The 21,522-nt window shown below is 39.5% G+C and overlaps 2 pseudogenes; both read right to left on the reverse strand.

The window, feature by feature from the left end:
* Positions 1–7,832: 7,832 nt before the first annotated feature.
* Positions 7,833–8,646, reverse strand: LOC123591868 (annotated as a pseudogene).
* A 9,442-nt stretch (positions 8,647–18,088) lies between these two features.
* LOC123591143 lies at positions 18,089–18,511 on the reverse strand (annotated as a pseudogene).
* Positions 18,512–21,522: the final 3,011 nt, after the last annotated feature.

A 21,522-nucleotide genomic window follows, 5' to 3' on the forward strand; every position in this document is an offset into this window, starting at 1 on the left:
AGATCCTCCATCCTGTAAGGATCATGTTGCCTGATTGTCTTTGGAATTTCCATATCCGTGTGGATTCCCTGCACATATGCTATTAAATTAGATTTTTCTCCTATTAATCTGCCTCATGTCAATTTGATTCTAAGTCCAGCTGGAAGGACCTTGAATGGAAGAGGAAATTCTTCCTCCCCAACACTAGCCTACTCTTTCTCCCTTGCTAATTACATTCAGTCTCAAAACTTTAAATGTCTGTATGCTGATGGTTCCAAATTTATATCTCCATCACATTTTTCACTCCTATCGATTTGTATATCCAACATTTCTATCTGTATTGTCTAGTTGATGTCTCAGCCTTAACCTGTGAAGGGGGGTTAGAACAAGCCTTTCCAAAATGTGCCACTTTGACATATGAAATAGTTTGAGCTGAAGTCAATAAAGGCCCAAAAGACCCAGAAAGAGCTTTTACTTTCCCCAAAACTACCTGAAAGAATCAAGAAAGGGAGCCTGGACTAGAAAAAGAGCTATTACCAGAGATAAATTTTTATCTAAAAGACCTAGCTTTTAGGGCAAACACCTAATTACTAATTAAACATCTGCTCTTTTTATCATCCTATGAATTACCCTCCTCTGCTTTGATGCCCCAGGCCCCTATCCCATTCCTTAACTCAGGGTGGCATATAAGTCTCAACTGACTAACTGGTCCTTCAGTCTCATATTCCTAAGGGGCTCCTGTACATACATAATTACATTTGTGTTTCTCCTGTTAATCCGTCTTAAATCAATTTACCAGCCAAAGAACCTAGAAAGGTGTAGAAAAAATTTTCCCCTCAACACATGGGTACAATGGTTTCCTGATATACTGCCTCCCCACAACCAGCAATTTTTTTCCATTTTCCTATTTCTATAAATGGCAATTTCATTCTTCTAGTCATTTAGGTGAAAAAAAAATCCTTGATATTATCTTGGTTTTCTTTCACACTCCGTATCTTATCTGTAAGCAATTTCTGTTGGCTCCAATTTCAAAATACAGAATCCAAGTATGTCTCATAACTTCCATTGTTACCAATCTGATCCAAACCACTATATGTCTCATGTACATTATTGCAATAGCCTCTTGACAGATTTGTCCTAACACAGTAGCCAGTGATCCTATTGAGGAATCCTGGTTCATTCACTATCCTACTCTGCTATATGACTATTTCATACCTTCATCTTTCTCCTCATACCTCCAAGATACCCTCTTACATTATAACTCCTTCCTAATGACCCTGCATGTTATTAGATCATGTCACTCCTCTTCCCAAACTCTCTAATGGCTTTCCATCTCATTCAGAATAGAAGTCACAGTCCTTACAAAGACCTACAGAGCCCATTTCCTCTCTGAGTCCATCTCCTGTGATTTTACCTCCTTATTTATAGTGTTCTAGCCACCCTGCACACCTTTTTATTCCTCAAAAATTCTATGAAAGCTGCTACCTAAGTCTCCTTGTACTGGTTGTTCCCTCAACTTGGAATGTTTCCCTGCAGGTATCTGCCTGGCTCACTTCCTCACTTTTTTCAAGTCTTTAAGTGAGATGACGCTTTTGCAGTGAAGCTTTCCCTGACTGCCCTACTTAAATCGCCCTAGTTAAATGCCTTTCACTTTTTTGTCTTTGTTTTTCTCCATAGCACCTGTCACTCTCTGACATACAACTGTAGGCGACGAAAAAAATGTCTTAGGTTCTCCAGCTGTGGCCCTGTAAATTAGACTGGCCAAAGACACATTAACAAGAGTAAAACAGAAGTTTGTTATATGTGTCTTATGCATGTATACATAGGAGCACCCAGCAATGAGTAACCCAAAGGAGTAGTTAGAACTTGGGTTTATATACCGTCTTACACTGAAAAAATGGGAAGGAGCTTTGGAGCTTCTGAGCGGAGGGGGACTTGTTATGGGAAGGTGACCAGGGAAGGTATAGTAAACAAAGGTTTTAAAATGAGGCTTGTTATGCAGATTTAAGTAATGTCTTCTCCATTGATAAGAGTTGTTAAGAATCCTCCTCTTTCAGGTACAAGAGAGGGAGGAATCTTTACAAATGGAAATATCTTTTATAAATGTAAATTTCCTTTACAAAAGGAAAACTTTTGCCCTGTTTTTAGAACTTTTCTTGCAGCTGCTGCTTCTCAGTGGACTTTAGCTCAAAATAATCCTTATGCCAAATAGGCATCTTTAGGGTGGCATATTTTGGTACCTTTCACAACATATTGTCCTTATTTATCTTTTTAAATACCTAAATGATCTCTGGAGCATAGTAATTCTTTTTTTTTTTTTAATTTTTTTTTTCAACGTTTATTTATTTTTGGGACAGAGAGAGACAGAGCATGAACGGGGGAGGGGCAGAGAGAGAGGGAGACACAGAATCGGAAACAGGCTCCAGGCTCTGAGCCATCAGCCCAGAGCCTGACGCGGGGCTCGAACTCACGGACCGCGAGATCGTGACCTGGCTGAAGTCGGACACTTAACCGACTGCGCCACCCAGGCGCCCCAAGGAGCATAGTAATTCTTAACGAATATTTGCTGAATGATTTAATAAACATTTAATATCCAGCAACAATTGAAAATGCAGCTTAATGTTTCATATTATTTTACCCTAGAAACATTATCCTGGAAGAACCATGCAGAGCACATTATGTTCATTTTTTATTTTCAGCATTTTTGTAGGTTTAGATTCCCCAAATCCATTATTTTTTTCCCCCTAAGGGTAGAGTCTAGTTAATGTCTCTTATGACTCCTTCAATAAAATTATGCCTGCACTGATTGACCCAATTCATTTTCCTATGCTGAGGACAGAGAACATACTGAAATACTTGAAAGCACTGACAGCATTCTCCAAGTCAACACAAATTCCTGGAATGCAAAGATTTGGTAAGAGGCATGAGGCAGCTTTATTGCTGTGTAGTTTGCAAACTGAGGGGGACTCAGCCTTTGGCTACAAATCGAAAGTACTCCTAAGGGGAAGGTTTAGACTCTGGGTTAAATAGGCAAAACCCACAAGTACTGTGCCCTTTATCGAGATTGGTCAGACTCAGGTCCCAAACTGCAAACTTCAGGAGCAGAGTGACAAGCAGGATACAGTTTGCTATTTCTGGTAGCAGTTTCAGGATGTGGCAGCCGCTGAAGAGCATGATAAGATATGTTGCAAGGGTCTTTCTGCAAATTTGGCTGAATTTTGTGCAAGCTTATCACCTCAGGCTGCGATGACTGGTTTTATTCCCCATAGTCATTCGGACTGATTAACCTTTCAGTTTCTCTCCCTTGAAATAAGGGAATCCATCTTGTCTGTTAGCCTTTGCTGCCTTCTGTTCTCATCCACAATCTCTTGTTTTTTTATTCCCTTATAATCAGAGAAACCTCATTAATAAGGTCTCTCTAAATTAAGCCCAACCATTCATTCAACAAATATTTACCGTGTGAGACTACCCTGGGCTCTGTCATATAAAGACATAAATGGATCCTGCCCTCAAGTAACTTACACTCCAATGGAGGAAATGGGATATCTATACATTAGAAAGAAATACAGTATCATCTACAACAACTCAGCAGATGGTATCTTGAGGGATGTAGAGGTTAAGCGAATATAAGCATTAGAAAATTTGGATCACAGGAGAAAGAAAAAAGAGTAGGATGAATGCAATATGCACTAGTTGATTTTTAGAAGCACATTCTATAGCAGTTGAGTTTAAAACCAGGTAACTTAGCTCTTTATTTGTAAGATGCTTCCCCCACGGAACTGGTAGTTTATATTATAAAAGTTGGGCCATGTAAGTTGTATTAGGATTCAGTCTTTATATGACAGCACTAGAGAAAAAAGTTCTATTTTTGAGGAACATGCTGTGGCTGATTAAGGACCACAACTGCAGCCACTCAAGATTATTTTTGGTCTCATATTTCTGAGGGGTTGACAAACTCTACATTGAGAGTCGAATACAGCTAACTACTTGATTTTGTAGATAAAGTTTTATTGTAATACAGTCAAGCCCATTCATTTACATATTATCTGTGCTGCCTCCACACTACAACAGGAAAGTCGAGTAGTTGAAATGGTAATTGGAGGTCTGATGATCCATAACGTCTAACATAACCGCTAGCCAGTTCATTACAGAAAAAGTTTGCCAATTCCTGTTCTATGGGATGGTCTCCATTTTCCTACTGACTCTTTCCACTGGGGACCCAAATAAAAATCAGAAAAATTCAAAAAGTGTGAGAAACAACGACTAGTGGAATCTTACTAATCTAGGGCTTGTTAACTAATTAAAACATCTTGAGCTTTACTTATACTAATTCTAAATCAATTAATATTGTCCTGACTTTTAGCCACATGAAAAGACAGCTATGATGCAATAAAAATGGCACTCGAGGGAAGCCTGGGTGGCTCAGTTGGTTGAGTGTCTGACTTTGGCTCAGGTCATGATCTCACACTTCGTGGGTTTGAGCCCCATGTCAGGCTCTGTGCTGATGGCTCGGAGCCTGGAGCCTGCTTCATATTCTGTCTCCCTCTCTCTCTTTCTCTCAAAAGTAAATAAATAAACATTAATTAAAAAAAAGAAAAAAATTTAAAAATGGCACTTGGAATTGATTTTGAAGATCTGGATTCAAGTTCCCCTCTTCCAGTTACAACCATAGACTAATTCAAAAATCAAATCTCTAAAGTCAAAGGATAAATGATGGGAGAGATAGTCTTTAGGACTAGTTATAAAAATTGAAAGAGATAATAAAAATAAAAGAGCTTTATGAATCAAATCATGATATCATTATCAAATATTGTTCACGATCCTAAGAATATATACCATATTTAAAGGGCAGGCTCTATCATTAGATCGATTTGAATGATTTTATTGACAAATATTTAATGAAATAATCCTCAAAAAGCATATAGCACACGACTTGGCAACATTAGCTATTATGTATTTTATTACAGTTATTATTATAAATCAACTAGCACTTGTCATTCATAGATAATATCCTTCAGTGCTGTCAGCTGTTATTCAATCTTTGAGTGCTCTAACTTGGATTAGTGAAAGGCTGAAGACCAGTGAGTATAGAGGGCTAATACTTTCTTCTAGAGCTTAGACCTGCTACCATTCCCTGATACTAAACATGACCTAGTAAGTCTGTAATCTTAACCTTCTGTCCACTGTTAACATGTTTCATACATTTTATTTGTGTTTATTTTTATGATTATAATATATCTCTTTATTATTTTTCTATCTCCACTGTTTTTCATTACTACATGGGAAAAATGAGTAAATAAACTTTTTCACGCAAAGCCATATGCTATAACAATTCATAAATTCAGCCTGATGCTAATATTATTTACTTTGAACAAGACTAAGGAATACATATATATATATATATATATATATATATATATACACATATATATATATATACACATATATATATATATACTTTCAGCAAGACTAAAGAATATATATATACATACACACACACACACACACATATATATATATATATATATATATATATATATATATATATATATTCCCTTAGTCTTGCTGAAAGTAAATATAGGTACGTGTGTGTATATATATACACACATATATGTATATGTATATATATATACACACACGTACCTATATTTACTTTCAGCAAGACTAAGGGAATATATATATATATATAGTTAGGATGTGGAGATACAAAAATTAGGCCATTAATTTAGGGAGAGAAAAATATATAAATATTAGCATTCTGAGGAGAACAAAAGAATATATTTTAAGCTCTTCCCTAGGAAAGTTGCAACTGTAATGTTAATTTTAGAATTATTCTGGAATTTGTAATAAATTGAAGACTAGTATCCTTAAGAAATTATTTTGATCTTGTCATAAAAGTTGAGTTTAATACATGACATTGACTCTCTTCTCTTATTTCTGAAATATAACTCCCACTGCTTGCCACTAGTAACTTTCTATCTCATATTCCACCTCAAGGAGCCAAGGCCTCTTCACTCCCTTTACCAGGAGAACTTGAAAAGTAATAGAAGGAATCTGGCTTTGCTCTTTTTTGGCCAACATGCCCAGGTGGTCTGGTCTGACCAAACATTAGCAACAATTATGTAAACAGAAAAAAGTTTTTGCATTTATTTTTGCTTTTTATTGAGGGACCAGGGAAATTTCATAAGTTTTATGTGAGAGAGGAACAAATATTGAGATTCTAGTTAACACACTTGTGTTAGCACAAGAGACAATTTTTTGTGTGTGGGTGAGAGAGAGAGAGAGAGAGAGAGAGAAATGAAGAGTGAGCATGCAAGGGGCAGAGGGGAGGGAGAAAGAGAGAATCTTAAGCAGGCTTCATGCCCAGTGTGGATCCCTATGTGGGGCTCCATCCCATAACCGTGAAATCATGGCCTGAGCTGAAATCAAGAGTCAGATGCTCAGCTGGCTGAGCCACCCAGGTGCCCCTGAGATAATTCTTTTAAGACTTAGAATTTTGAATTTTGAAAATTCTTCCTCTGCTACTAGCCTGTATCATTCTCCGGTGTCCTCTACATTAGTTAGACAAATGAGAAGTTAAAGGAAGCAGCACTGTCCCTGCAATAGGACTATCCTCTCTTCTGACACGAACTACAAGTTCAGAAGGTCCCCCAAACCACCCTCAAGATTGATAATTCACTAGAAGGACTCACAAAACTCACTGTAAGTACTTATACTTACAGCTATCGTTTATTACAAGGAAGGTATACAGATTAAACTTCGCCAAGGGAAGAGTGGACTCTGGATAAGTACCAATGGTGGGGTTACCATTGTTCTCTCTCTATGCAGTCAGGACGTGTTACTTTCCAAGCATTGATGTGTTGACAATATGCATGGAGTATTGCCAACTAGGGAAGCTCACCCAATTCTCTGGGTTCAGGGACTTGACTGGGGCTCCATGACATAGACATAATTGATTGATTACCCACATGCTTAATCTCAGTCTTCAGTTCTATCCTTGAATCACTATCTGATGCTCACAACACCCCACTTCAGGTTTTCTCTTGGATGAAAAAGATAGAGAGACTCCATCTACACCTAATTCTTTCCCTCTTCTCCCCCTGTTATGGTCTGAGCTGTGTCACCTCAAAATTCATATGGTGACATCCTAACCCTAATGGGACTATATTTGGAGATAGGGTCTTTAAAGAAACAATTATGATTAAATGAGGTCATAAGAATAGGGCCCTCATCCAGTAGGATGAGTGTCCTTATAAGATGAAGGGTTACCAGAGGTCTCCCTCTGCATGTGCGGAGAAGAGGCCATATGAGAGCACAGTGAGAAGGTGGCTTTCTGTAAGCCAGGAAGTTGACACCAGAAACCAACCCTGCTGGCATCTTGATCTCACACTTTCAGTCTCCAGAGCTGTAAGAAAATGAATGCCTGTTGTTTAAGCCACCTAGTCTGTGGTTTTTTGTTATGGTAGCCCAAGCAGACAAATATATTCCCTCTCTCTTTCTCTTTAGGCTCCTCTTTGTAGCCAAGCAAGATGGTGGGTTTTTTGCTCCTGACCTTTCTGTGCCAGACACTACTCATACCATATCCTTCATTCCTTCCTATGTTATGTTTAATTTTTAAGAAATCTATGCTTTAGTTCTCTACACTTTAGATTGGTTTTTCAAGCCAGATCCCTGTGGATTTCAAAATATAATTATTTCTTCTTCTTCTTCTTCTTCTTCTTCTTCTTCTTCTTCTTCTTCTTCTTCCTCTTCCTTTTCCTCTTCCTTCTCCTCCTTCTCCTCCTCCTCCTCTTCTTCTTCTTCTTCAACACTGGCTGAAAGAGAACTTTTTATTAACTTTATGTACAGAAAATTCAACAGCATCCACTTTCCAGTTTGATGGCCAGTTCTTTAGCCTTTGCCTTTTCCAGCTTGGCAGTGGGAGTCCTGGACTTTGGCTATAGGACGTTGCCTCCCCAGTAGCAGCAGATCTCATGATATCTGCCATTGTCGTTAGTCCTGATGGCTTCTACCAGCTCAGCCAGAGCTCCTTTGTCTTCCGAGGCAACCTGTGTGAAGGCGAGGGTGGTACAGATCTTCCTGTGGACCAGACGCCCCAGCCTGGCCCTCCCCTTGATGATGCAGTAGGGAGCCTCCATCTTACCACACAGGACAGGCAGAGAGACGGCCAGCTCAGTGGGATCCACAGCATGTGCAATCACTACCAGATCAGGCTTCTTGTTCTCCACTCGGGGTAACAGTATTAACCCCAGCTTGAAGGACAGGCAACCTCTCAGTGGGGCATCCTCTTTCTGGAAGCTTTCTTCTCAACCCGGGCCAACAAACTCTGCTTCTTCTTTTGCTTTGTCTCTGGTCTGAATGTGTGGGCCAGCTTAATAGTTGAGTAGCTGTTTGGTGGTCCAGGGCCTAGGTGAACTGGTTAATCATAGGAGGGACTTTTAGACGTTTATAGAGACTAGCCCTTTGCCACTGCAGCCGGATGTAGCAGGGCCATTTGACAAAACAGGTAAGGTCCCTTTGAGGCTGGATGTCCTGTCCGATACCAAAATTCTTGGGCCTCTTCTCAAACAGGAGATTGACCACCTTCTTGTCCTCCTGCTTCTTCATAACAACAGGGGCAGGGGCCAACTTCTTCCCCTTAGCCCTCTTTCCTTTCGGCATCTGGGATGGCTGGAGGAGAGGCCTATGATCGCTTCTTTTTGAAATTGGTTCTCACAAATCAAAAGCTTCTTCATTTAAGATGAGTGTGCCTTCTGTGAGTTTAAAAAAAAAAATCTATTGGGGCGCCTGGGTGGCGCAGTCGGTTAAGCGTCCGACTTCAGCCAGGTCATGATCTCGCGGTCCGTGAGTTCGAGCCCCGCGTCAGGCTCTGGGCTGATGGCTCAGAGCCTGGAGCCTGTTTCCGATTCTGTGTCTCCTTCTCTCTCTGCCCCTCCCCCGTTCATGCTCTGTCTCTCTCTGTCCCAAAAATAAATAAACATTGAAAAAAAAAAATTAAAAAAAAAAATCTACTAAGGACCTCAGATAAGTTCTTAGGTCCCAGGCTCTATCTGACCTTTCCCTTCCCCCTTCATCAGAAGTGAGCGATGTCAATAACTCATTAGATGGGAAGAGAGCCACAGAGCAGCTAAAATAATTAGTTACCACATTAGCCGCCAAAGTTTGTTCTGACATTCTGCTGATATCAGAAATAATGCCATTCCCTATGCACCAACTCTGATTAAATTATCTTTAATGTAGTATGCTTCTAATAGAAGGGAGCAAAGAGAATTTTTCTAGTCTATCTTGTCCCAAGTCTATACAAAGTTTCCCATTCCTTCTAGGGGATCATGGAATTATTGCAAGGAACCTGTGAATTCATCTACCATTCCAAGCTTTGACTGTAGATTTATTAGCAGAGTGGTTCACACAAATGTAAGCATCTATCTTTCAAATGTATATAGGCCTCATTGCAATGAACAAAATGCTAATCATTGAAGGTATTACTGAATTCATGAAAGTTGTTTATCACAATGCATTTTCTTTTTTTTCTTAATGTTTATTTATTTTTGAGAGAAAGAGAGAGAGGAAGAGAAACAGAACACGAGTCGGGGAGGCACAGAGAGAGGGAGACACAGCATCCGAAGCAAGCTCCAGGTTCTGAGCTGTTAGCACAGAGCCCGATGTGGGGCTCGAACTCATGAACCGTGATATCATGACCTGAGCCAAAGTCGGATGCTTAACTGACTGAGCCACCCAGGCGCCCCAACCATGCATTTTGTGAATCAGTGGATACTAGAACTGCAATTATTGTCACATGGGAGTTCAATATTTTGTTGTTGCCATTATTACTAAAGTCATTTTCCTAAATGAAAATTTCAGTACCCTTATCTATGCTCTTTTCCTTCCCTACCTGAAGAAGCAATTCTAGATTATGCCTTATTAGAAAGTCTCATTTATTAAATAATCTTATTAGTCCTGCATGTTACACTTTTCTAAATCTTAGTTCCAGTTGCGTGATTCACCTTGTCTATTTTGGCAACCAGAACATTCTCTGGAAAAGCAATCTTGGAAAATTTTTTGCCCAAAAGGAATTCTAGAAGAGACTTTTTTTTTTAAAACCAGATTCCCAGTCTACCCATTTTTACCACCAGAATGTTTTTGTATAGTACCGTTTTTATTATAAAAATAATACATTGGGTATACTTTCATGCCTTATTAAGAACATAATCTTTAGGGGCGCCTGGGTGGCTCAGTCGGTTGAGCGTCCGACTTCGGCTCAGGTTACGATCTCACAGTCCGTGAGTTCGACCCCACGTCGGGCTCTGGGCTGACGGCTCAGAGACTGGAGCCTGCTTCCGATTCTGTGTCTCCCTCTCTCTCTGCCCCTCCCCCGTTCATGCTCCATCTCTCTGTGTCTCAAAAATAAATAAACGTTAAAAAAAATGTATAAAAAAAATTTAAAAAGAATATAATCTTTAATGCCTGTGTAGTATGTTTTTGCCATATGATTAGATTTAATAATTTTTATCACTCCATTAAGCTATTTTTCAGCTTTTTACTATTGTAAATAAATAACGATATATATCCTGGTATACAATTTTATTATTTCAGATAAATTTATGCCAAATTTACTCAGTCAAAAAATATAAACATGTTTAAAGCTCTTAATACACATTTCTAAATTAGTTTCCCAGAAAGGTGGTGCCTATTTAAACTCCTAGTAGGAGCTAAATTCCCCCTGTGAATTTTACCTCCTGAAAAGCAAAACTGATCATTTTCCTTTTTTCAAAATAGTTGATAATTTGGTGACAATTATTTGGAAGATTGGATTTTTCCTTTTTTTATTACACATTTATATTTTTTCTTTTGACAATTGTTCTTTTTAGCACTAGAATCTGGTTTTCTTTACACCACTTCCTTTTTATAGTGTTCCTTGTTCCATGTAATTTGCAGCTAATTTTCTATGTACTTGCACTAAAACTATCAATTTTATCTCAATTATAGAGAGTCTCTAGTCCTTCTAGCTATAACTGCTCAGAGTTCACATATTAGAAGATTTCTCCTCCTTGCCCATACTTACATAATTTTCATAATATAGCGCAGGATTGGGCAAATGCTGGAACTGCTCTCCAAAAATCCTTGCTGCCCCCATTTTGTCATGGAATGGCTTTCCCATCTAGACTGGATCTCTGCTTCAGGTGCCTTTAAATTCATTTAAGTCATTACAGGTGTAAGTGAGTGGGCAATTTTCCCTCTGCACAAGGCCATCAATTCTTTGTTGCTGCCTCTCACTATTTTTTTAACATTTATTTTTGAGTGAAGGAGAAAGAGCACACACGCACAAAGGGCAAGTGGAGGAGGGGCAGAGAGAGAGAAGGAGACGGAATCTGAAGCAGGCTCCAGGTTCTGAGCTGTTAACACAGAGCCCAACGTGGGGTTCAAACCCACCACCTGCCGGATCATGACCTGAGCCAAAGTCAGACACTTAACTGACTGAGCCATTCAGGCTCTGGACTATCTCAGGCTATTAAACATACCCTCTGAAATAGTCACTTGAGGTTAGTATGTATCATTTCCTCATACGCTTACAAATGCAGTCCAACCTAGCTTCTAGCCACTGCAATTCACGTGGCAGAAAGAAACAAATCTACAACGAAAATTGCTTTAAGGCCCATCATCTCTACTTTTGAATCATCTGGCTTGTTTCAAGAGACAATAACATTTAAAACTCAAACTAATAAAGATGAAGTCAAGCTTTCACTTTTTGCAGATGACATGATATTATACATGGAAAACCCGATAGACTCCACCAAAAGTCCACTACAACTGTACATGAATTCAGCAAAGTCGCAGGATACAAAATCAATGTACAAAAATCAGTCGCATTCTTATACACTAAAATGAAGCAACACAAAGACAAATAAAGAACTGATCCCATTCACAATTGCACCAAGAATCATAAAATACCTAGGAATAAACCCAACCAAAGATGTAAAAGATCTGAATGCTGAAAACTATGGAAAGCTTATGAAGGAAATTGAAGAAGATACAAAAATGGAAAAACGTTCCGTGCTCATGGATTGGAAGATTAAATATTGTTAAAATGTCAATACTACCCAAAGCTATCTACACATTCAATGCAATCCCAGTCAAAATTGCACCAGCATTCTTCTTGAAGCTAGAACAAGCAATCCTAAAATTCATATGGAACCACAAAAGACCCTGAATAGCCAAAGTAATATTGAAGAAGAAGACCAAAGTGGGAGGCATCACAATCCTAGACTTTAGCCTCTACTACAAAGCTGTAATCATCAAGACAGCATGGTATTGGCACAAAAACAGACACGTAGTCCAATGGAATAGAATAGAAACCCCAGAATTAGACCCACAAAAGTATGGCCAACTAATCTTTGACAAAGCAGGAAAGAATATCCAATGGAAAAAAGATAGTCTCTTTTACAAATGGTGCTGGGAGACTAGACAGCAACATGCAGAAGAATGAAACTAGACCACTTTCTTATATCATTCACAAAAATAAAATGGATAAAGACCTGTATGTGAGACAGGAAACCATCAAAACCCTAGAGGAGAAAGCAGGAAAAGACCTCTCTGACCTCAGCCGCAGCAATTGCTTACTTGACACATCTCCAAAGGCAAGGGAATTAAAAGCAAAAATGAACTATTGGGACCTCATGAAGATAAAAAGCTTCTGCACTGCAAAGGAAACAATCAACAAAACTAAAAGGCAACCAACGAAATGGAAAAGATATTTGCAAATGACATATCAGACAAAGGGCTAGTATCCAAAATCTATAAAGACCTCACCAAACTCCACACCTGAAAAACAAATAATCCAGTGAAGAAGTGGGCAGAAAACATGAATAGACACTTCTCTAAAGAAGATGTCCAGATGGCCAACAGGCACATGAAATGATGCTCAATATCACTCCTCATCAGGACAATACAAATCAAAACCACACTTAGATACCACCTCACACCAGTCAGAGTGGCTAAAATGAACAAATCAGGAGACTATAGATGCTGGAGAGGATGTAGAGAAACGGGAACCCTCTTGCACTGTTGGTGAGAATGCAAACTGATGCAGCTGCTATCTAAAACAGTGTGGAGGTTCCTCAAAAAATTAAAAATAGATCTACCCTATGACCCAGCAATAGCACTGCTAGGAATTTACCCAAGGGATACAGGAATGCTGATGCATAGGGGCACTTGTACCCCAATGTTTCAACAAGAGCCAAATTGTAGAAAGAACCTAAATGTCCATCAACCGATGAATGAATAAAGAAATTGTGGTTTATATACACAACGGAATACTACATGGCAATGAGAAAGAATGAAATCTGGCCTTTTGTAGCAACGTGGAGGGAACTGGAGAGTGTGATGCTAAGTGAAATAAGCCATACAGAGAAAGACAGATACCATATGTTTTCACTCTTATGTGGATCCTGAGAAACTTAACAGAAGACCATGGGGGAGGGGAAGGAAAAAAAATTAGAGAGAGAGGGAGACAAAACATAAGAGACTCTTAAAAACTGGGATATGGGTATTGAGGAGGGAACCTGTTGGGATGAGCACTGGGTGTGGTATGGAAACCAATTTGACAATAAATTTCATATTAAAAAAAACTCAAACTAATAATGTACTTAAACTAGTTAAAGGTGTATTAGAAAGAATGAAAACTTTGGAAATAAGTAGACATGAGCTAGCTGTATAACTTTGGGTTGGCTTTTGAACCTAAATTTCTGTCTTTTCATTTACAGAATGGAATAAATAATACCCAACTTAGAGGTCGAGAGAATTAAATAGATAGTATAAGTGTGTTATCATTCAGAATCAAAATGTCCAATCCAACTCACACGTAAGGGAAATATCTAATACCAATATTTGCTAATCATTTCAAAAATACTGACAATGAAGAGGCACAAAGAAAGCAGAGAGGTCTGGGGTGCACTGTGTGGTCCTTAGGTCCTTTTGTCCCCAGGCCAAACCTATACTTTCTCCCAGAATAACAGATGAGGTCTCCAAGTCAGTTTTTGTGAGTTTTTAACCTGATGTGGAAAGGAGCATTTAAGTTATAAAATGTCTTCATTTTATATACCAGAGACATTGTCCAAGGAGAAGTCTCATAGATCTATAGATTCTGGGTATATTTAGTTTAATTTTTTCTAACTTTTGTGGGGTTTTTTTTGAGAGACAGAGCAAGAGCAGGGGAGGAGCAGGGAGAGAGGTAGACACAGAATCCAAAGCAGGCTCCAGGCTCCGAGCTGTCAGCACAGAGCCCAACGCAGGGCTTGAATCCACGAAGGATGAGATCATGACCTAAGCTGAAGTCAGATGCTCGATCAACTGAGCCACCCAGGCACCCCTGGGTATATTTACTTTAGAAGATCCTTTAGCCAAGGACAGACTACTGAGAACATGTTATAGCTAAGGACTCTTCTCACTAGCAAATAGCTCCAATCTATTTGTCAGGAACCCTTGGCAAGGGGACTAAATCAGTCATCTGCCTTCTTTTCTTTTCCCTAGAAGAGTCCCTCAACCCCACCCCTCCCCATCCAGTAAAAAAAAAAAAAAAAAAAAGTGAATGGCTCACAGACAAGCTACTTTAACAATTTCCTCCAAAAAGCTGTAAATCATTGATTATAGTGCCTCACACAAAGTACTTGCTTGATAAATTAACCTGATATTTTGAAGGCTATATGTATAAAATAGTCTTTAATGAAATGATTGATAGTCTCAAGTCAACAGCTGGTCAATTTCATCCCACAAAAAGTAATAAAAATGATCTAATAAGTCCCTTCTTGATAACTGATACTTGAAATTATCTCCTTTGCTCAAAGTATTTGCTACAACTGAATATTATGTTGGCATAAATATTATCAATTATCTGTAACCCAGTATGAGTGAGTTAATTTACCTGCACAATCATGAAACTTGGTGAATATATTGAGTAAATAACTGATCTTCCAAGCTAGGAATTAATTTGTTTTTTATATCCAGGATTTACAGAATTTTCACTAATTGTGATATGCTGTGAAACCACTTCCTTAGATGGCAATGTACCATCAAAGAGAATATTGTAGAAGTGAGTAATCTCAAGGCAAGGTTATTGGATACAGGGTCTATTAGTTAACAGTTCCCTACACAAACTGAGATCCAGAAGGTTTCCTCAGAGAATAGAAACTTTGTTGGCATTTCTAAAAGAACTGCGAGTCTTCAAATTAGGAAGACATAGGAAATCTGCTTTAGGTCTTCAGAGGGAAGTTATTAGGAACATGTAGGCTCCAAGGAAAGAGGGGGGTCTGCCATCAAGGCTGTATGACTGCTCAGTGAGGCAGGGCTTAAATGCTAGGTAAAATGAAATCAAATTTCAGTAGAGGGATGACTGCTTTGGACTATACTCAAACTGACTGAAAATCAAGTGGGTTAGTGGTAGATACTAGATTTCCAGGAACTCAGAATTGCCCAGAAGAGGTGAAGGTACTAACTTCAAAATAGAAGCAAGATGCCTAAGGCTCAGAAGAGGCCAGATAACAAGCCTCTTCATCACCCTGCAGTTGGGGTCCAGGCTACAAGGCAGGGATCTAAGAGGCTCCCGGCAGCTGCACAGTACAGCACAATTGGATCCAGAGAAGGTAATCTAGAAACACACAAGCTGGAGGAGAAAAAGTAAGAAGTTTCGATGAAAGGCATAATTCCACTGGACATGAAGGTGAGGTCAGTACAAACAAACCTCGAGCTGGGAGACTGGAGCTGGACGCCTTAGTGGTTAAGAGCTTAGGCTGCGGAGGCAGAGAAGACACAGGGTTGAATTTCAACTCTGCCCCTTCTGAGCTGAATGACTTTGGACAAGTTCTTTAACCTCTCTAGCCCTATTTCCTCATCTTTAAAATAAGGGACGTGATGGTGTTTACTTTTTAAGGATATAGGAAAGCAAACTGAGATAATGCATATAATGTGTATGCCAGTAATATACAGGCATAGAAAATACTCTCAATAAACATTAGCTGCAATTATTTGTCTTGTTGAACACCTTTGCCCAACCTTTCATCTCATTTCCACCCTGGACAACATTGAAGAACTAAAGGAACTGGGAATGAGTTTATTGGCTCATTCAATCAGTATTGTCAAGGAGCCCGTGCTCTAAGGCAGTCACTGTGGTGGGTGCTGGGATCTGGTGGTGAGCAAAGCATTCACAGTCCCTGTCCTCTGGAACTTACAGTCTAGTGGCACAGACAATCATGAAAAACAAAATCATACAAATAAATGTTAAATTCCATGGATGACAAGTGCTGGGGGGTGGAGGGGGGCATGATACGATGACAGAGTATACAAGGGGAACTAAATTCAGTTTCCCCAGGGACATGACTACGGAGCTAAAATATGGAAGGAAGAATAAGAGCTAAGTCCGCCCAAAGAGAGTAGAGAAATCCAAGTGGAGGCACTGGCAGGTGAACATGGTCTGAGCCGGGAGAGAGCGTGGTTAGCAGGAGGCCCTGACAACAGAGCTGTGTTGCTAAAGCAAAGAGAATGAAGGAAGGAGGGGAGAGGAAAGTGAAGGGATAGGTAAGGACAGCACCTATAGGACCTCTTAGGCCACATTAAGGGATTTTTGTTTTTATCCCAAGAGCAATTGGAAACTAAAGTATATTATTAACTGGGTTGAGGTGCCCCCAAACACGATCCTTTTCTTTTCTTTTTTTTTTTTTTTAATTTTTTTTTTCAACGTTTATTTATTTTTTTGGGACAGAGAGAGACAGAGCATGAACGGGGGAGGGGCAGAGAGAGAGGGAGACACAGAATCGGAAACAGGCTCCAGGCTCTGAGCCATCAGCCCAGAGCCCGACGCGGGGCTCGAACTCACGGACCGCGAGATCGTGACCTGGCTGAAGTCGGTCGCTTAACCGACTGCGCCACCCAGGCGCCCCAACACGATCCTTTTGAATATCATCTAGCTCACCTGTTTAATGCAAGCGAAGAGACAAGTTAGGAGATGCTTGTGATTAGGGGAGGTTGGATTGGGGGCGTTGTAGAAGTAGGGGTAAGTAGATAAATGTGAGAGATATTTAAGTGGGAGAATTCACAAGACTTTAAGGTGGATTACATTGGGAAGTGAAGGAAAGAGGTGGTGTCCAGAACAAATCCAGCACTTTGGCCTTACCTAACCGGTCGGATGGTGATGCTCTTGCCCAAGACAGGAGGACGCTGAAAGGAGACTGGTTTCGGTGGGGGTGGGGAAGGTAGTGCTGAGCGAGTGATAATTCAGTTTTGAGGGGTGTCTGGGTAGCTCAGTCAGTCAGACTCTTGATTTCAGCTCAGGTCACAATCTCGATTCACGAGTTTTAGTCCCACGTTGGGCTCTGTGCTGAAAGCACAGAAACTGCTTGGGATTCTCTCTCTCTCTCTCTCTCTCTCTCTCTCTCTCTCTCTCTCAAAATAAATAAATAAACTTCAAAAAAAGAATTCATTTTTGAAAATGTTGAGTTTGAGGTACATTAGAGATATAAAAGAGAACATGCCAAGCATTTTTGTACATCAAATCTGGAACTTTGAGGAGATATCTGGGCTGCACATATATAAACCTCTGAGTTATCTACCACATAGCAATGAATTGTGAAGTCTCAGGAAAGGAGCAGAGGGACCCAGAGCAAGTCTTGAGCAACGTCTGCATTTATGGGGGGTACACCCCCTCATTTTACCAGCCCTGGTTAGAGACTTGACTTCAGATAACTGAGAATAAGAAATCAGCACTAGATAACCAAATCCATTTGTATAACTTTGCATTTCTTTTCTTTTTTTAAAAATATTTTTAATGTATATTTATTTTTGAGAGAGAGAGTGCAAGCGGGGGAGGGCACTCTCTAGTTTTGAGAGAGAGAGACAGAGACAGAATCCAAAGCAGGCTCCAGACTCTAAGCTGTCAGCACAGACCCTGATGTGGGGCTTGAACCCATGAGCCACGAGATCATGACCTGAGCCAAAGTCACATGCTTAACCGACTGAACCACCCAGGTGCCCCTTATTTTCTTTTTTTAAAAGGTCTTAGTTTATTAATCCTCTCATGAAATACCTGCACGATTAATCACCACGGATAGTTACCGCAGAATTATTACTCCTTCTTTTTTCCGGCACCAACATTGGCTTGTGCAGTCCCCCTAACTTTCTTTACTCTGTTCTTGCATTCCTTTTGCTGTTTTCTTGATGTCTTTTTCTTCTCATACAAGCCATGTCCTGCAAGTCGATGTCTGAGTTCGTTTTCTGTACATAATCCGAGGAATCATAAATCATGCCAAAGCCAGTTGTTTTGCCACCACCACAATGGGTTCTGAATCCAAATACAAAGAGGACATCTGGTGTGGTCTTGTACATTTTGGCTAATTTTTCCTGAATTTCTGTCATAGGTACTGTTGCCTTTCTGGGGTAAAGAACATCAATGACCCTCTGTTTCCACTGAGGTAGTCGGTTGGTCATGAACTTCCTGGTCCAGAAAGTTACTGTGTGGATCATGATGGCGGCCAAGCTTCTAACAGCCAAGGAGGTAAAGAGCTGTTTTATTTTCTACTGAACATTTATATAAAGAAATTCCAGCTTTATCTTAGCTAAACTAAGGGTTTGAAAGAGAATTTTATATATTTCAGTCAAACAGAATAGGCAGGGACTTCAGTGCCCTTTCAATTGTCTTCAATTACCTAGGTGTAGTGACTAAAGCTATAGACCCAACGGGGAAAAAAAGCAGGGAGAGTTGACTTAGCAGGAGAGATGCAATCATCCAGGAGAGATGGTTTAAAGGAGAAGTTCCCAATTGTGTGTCCATCAGAATCATCTGAGAAACTTGGTAATATGCAAGTTCTCAGGAATTACTTAAATTTTTGATTCAGTGGGTGATTCTTGGAACCTGTGTTTCAATATGTAACTGATCTTTCTGGTGAAAAGATCTGAGGAACACATTTTAAGAAATGTCTCTTTAAAAGGTAACTGCTCCCAGGGACTTCTAGTTTTACCAAAATCCAGCCAAATGTCTCAACAACATTTATTTAAAAGTTCTTCCTTATCTCACTGATTTTGTTTGCCATATTTATTACATACGAATTCCTTATACATATTTGGATCTATTCATGGATTTTATGTCCTATGCTATGTACTGTTCTATTTACAGGTCACACGATGGTAACTATTGAGGCTTTGTAATATGTTTTAGTACCTGATACTTTCACTGCTCTTCTAAGAGATATCCTGGCTATTTGTTTCTTGCACCATTTTTTTGTATGAGCTGGACAATCTATATGTTTTTTCCTTCCTCATTCTTTCTCTTCCTCTCTCTCTTTCCCCCACCTTCTTTCTTTTTTCATCCTTCAGTAGAGATGTGCTCATTTTCTTGCCTCATGTTCTTATTAGCCCAGGTTCTCACTCAGTAGAGGGAGAGGGGAAAAATTGGAGAAGTCATTATCCTATTTGTCAAGACAAACTTGATTTGCTTGAGGACCGGAGAAAGGCAAGCCAAAGGTTTTATGCTCAATATTTTAATGGGAACTACATTAAATGCATATTTTACTTTAGGTAGAACTGAAATCTTACGATTTTGAATCTTGCTATTCCAAATAATAGTACATATACTAAAAATCTTGTGTGTGTGTACGTGTTCTTCAGGAACATGTTAATGTTTCTCATAAAGGCTTTATCCGTTTCTTGTTAAATGTATTCCTAAGTGTTTAATCATCTTGTTGCTATTGTAGGTGAGATTTTCTTCCATTATATCTTTCAGTTAATTGTTAGATGTATTTTAGAAGGCATTAGTTCTGCATATTTTTATTCCACAATGTCTTTTTGAAGTCTCTTGTTACTTGTACTTTTTCAGTTGAATCTGTAAGAATTACCTGCTTAATAATCAAGATATCTAGAAATAGTAATAATTTTATTACTTCTCTAAATTTCATGCCTCTAAGTTATCCACTTATTAAGTTGTATTAGATAATACACATTAAGATATTATCATGTTAAGAAATTGTTCATTTTGTTAAGTGTTGTTATCAAGACTGGGCGTTGGATTATGTTAAAAGTCACTTTCAGGAGCACCTGGGAGGTTCAGTTGGTTAAGTGCCTGACTCTTGATTTTGACTCAGGTCATGATCTCACGGTTCGTGAGTTCGAACCCCACATCAGGCTCTGCACTTAGAAGGCGGAGCCTGCACTGCTTGGGATTCTCTCTCTCTCTCTTTCTCTCTCAAAATAAGTGATTAGAGAGGATCATATATATTTCTTCTATACTGTGTTAGTACTCCTTATAATAAATATATTATATTTCTTAGTATTGAACAATATTTATGTATTTCTGACTTAAACCCTATTTGGTCATGATGTACTATTGTTTTTTAAGGTGATGCTGAATTCTGTTCGCTAATATTTACTTAAGATTTTGTCTTATGTTCATAAGTATATTGCAATGTAATTTTTAGAAATTCGGCAATGTTTAAGGATAATTTGACCCAGACCATAGTTGGTTTTCTGTCCTCCTGCTGAGAGCCCTACCTGTTGGTTCACCATAATCTGAGCCTAGCTCTCTTTCTCGTCAAAACATGAACCTGAGCTAGACCTTGTCTCCTGACCAACTTGAATTCTGAGTCTTACACATGTGTTTTGGAACCTTTTTGCTTTTCTTTTTACAGACTTTCTGGTCCCCCCCCCCCCCCCCCCCCCGCCATTTGATGGTCATCATATGGTTGGTTTCTGTTCCAGGTTCCTAATCCTATTTAGGCTGAATTCCAAATAATTCCTGTTTGTCTCCTTCCCATCTTCTGCATTTAATTTACTCCCTGGGGACCATGTGACAAATCTTTAAGGACTAAATATTAATTACTTCTGCTGGTGGACATTAAACAACTAGTCCTTTACTGCCCCCTTGAGGACCTTGGCCACCACACACCTTGTGACCCATCTTGTGGGGAGAAGTGTTTATCCCTCCCCATATGACCATTCTCTCCTGAACAGGAACTAGGCACAAAGAATGAACTGCACTGAGAGGGGTGAAGAAGACAAGGATGACACCCATTTCTGCCTTCGAAAAACTTAAAAACGAGGCGGACAGAGGGGAAGTAAGGCTTATCTGTGTGCATTTAGGGCTTGAGGGTGGTGAGGGAGGATGTTGTTAACCAGGCACAAAGATAGCTGTAAGTCCCGGAAGCCCCACAGGGACAGTATAAAGGATTGCAGTAGTAGTTGAGAAAAAGGGAAGACAGAAGTCACTGTGACAGTAGAAGACTTCATGGAAGATATGTTTTAGATCTGGTCTTTGAAAGGTGAAAAGACATGCACAAGCCAGCAGGACAGGTTCTCTTGTGGCGAGATGGCATGAGTACAGCCATCAGAAGCAAAAATGTGTGAAGCACAGGCAGGGGATATTCTGACTAGAGTGAAGAATTTTCATGGGGCAGCAGGATGAGAGAAAAGCTAGAAAGGTAGTTTAAATCCAAATTGGAAGGCAATTTACATTTATTTCATCACTAATGGAAGGTTTTCCCTGAAAGCAGATTTTCTTAGCAGGCGAAT

This window comes from Leopardus geoffroyi, chromosome B4 (genome assembly GCF_018350155.1).
Source record: "Leopardus geoffroyi isolate Oge1 chromosome B4, O.geoffroyi_Oge1_pat1.0, whole genome shotgun sequence".
In the NCBI taxonomy this organism is placed as follows: Eukaryota; Metazoa; Chordata; class Mammalia; order Carnivora; family Felidae; genus Leopardus; species Leopardus geoffroyi.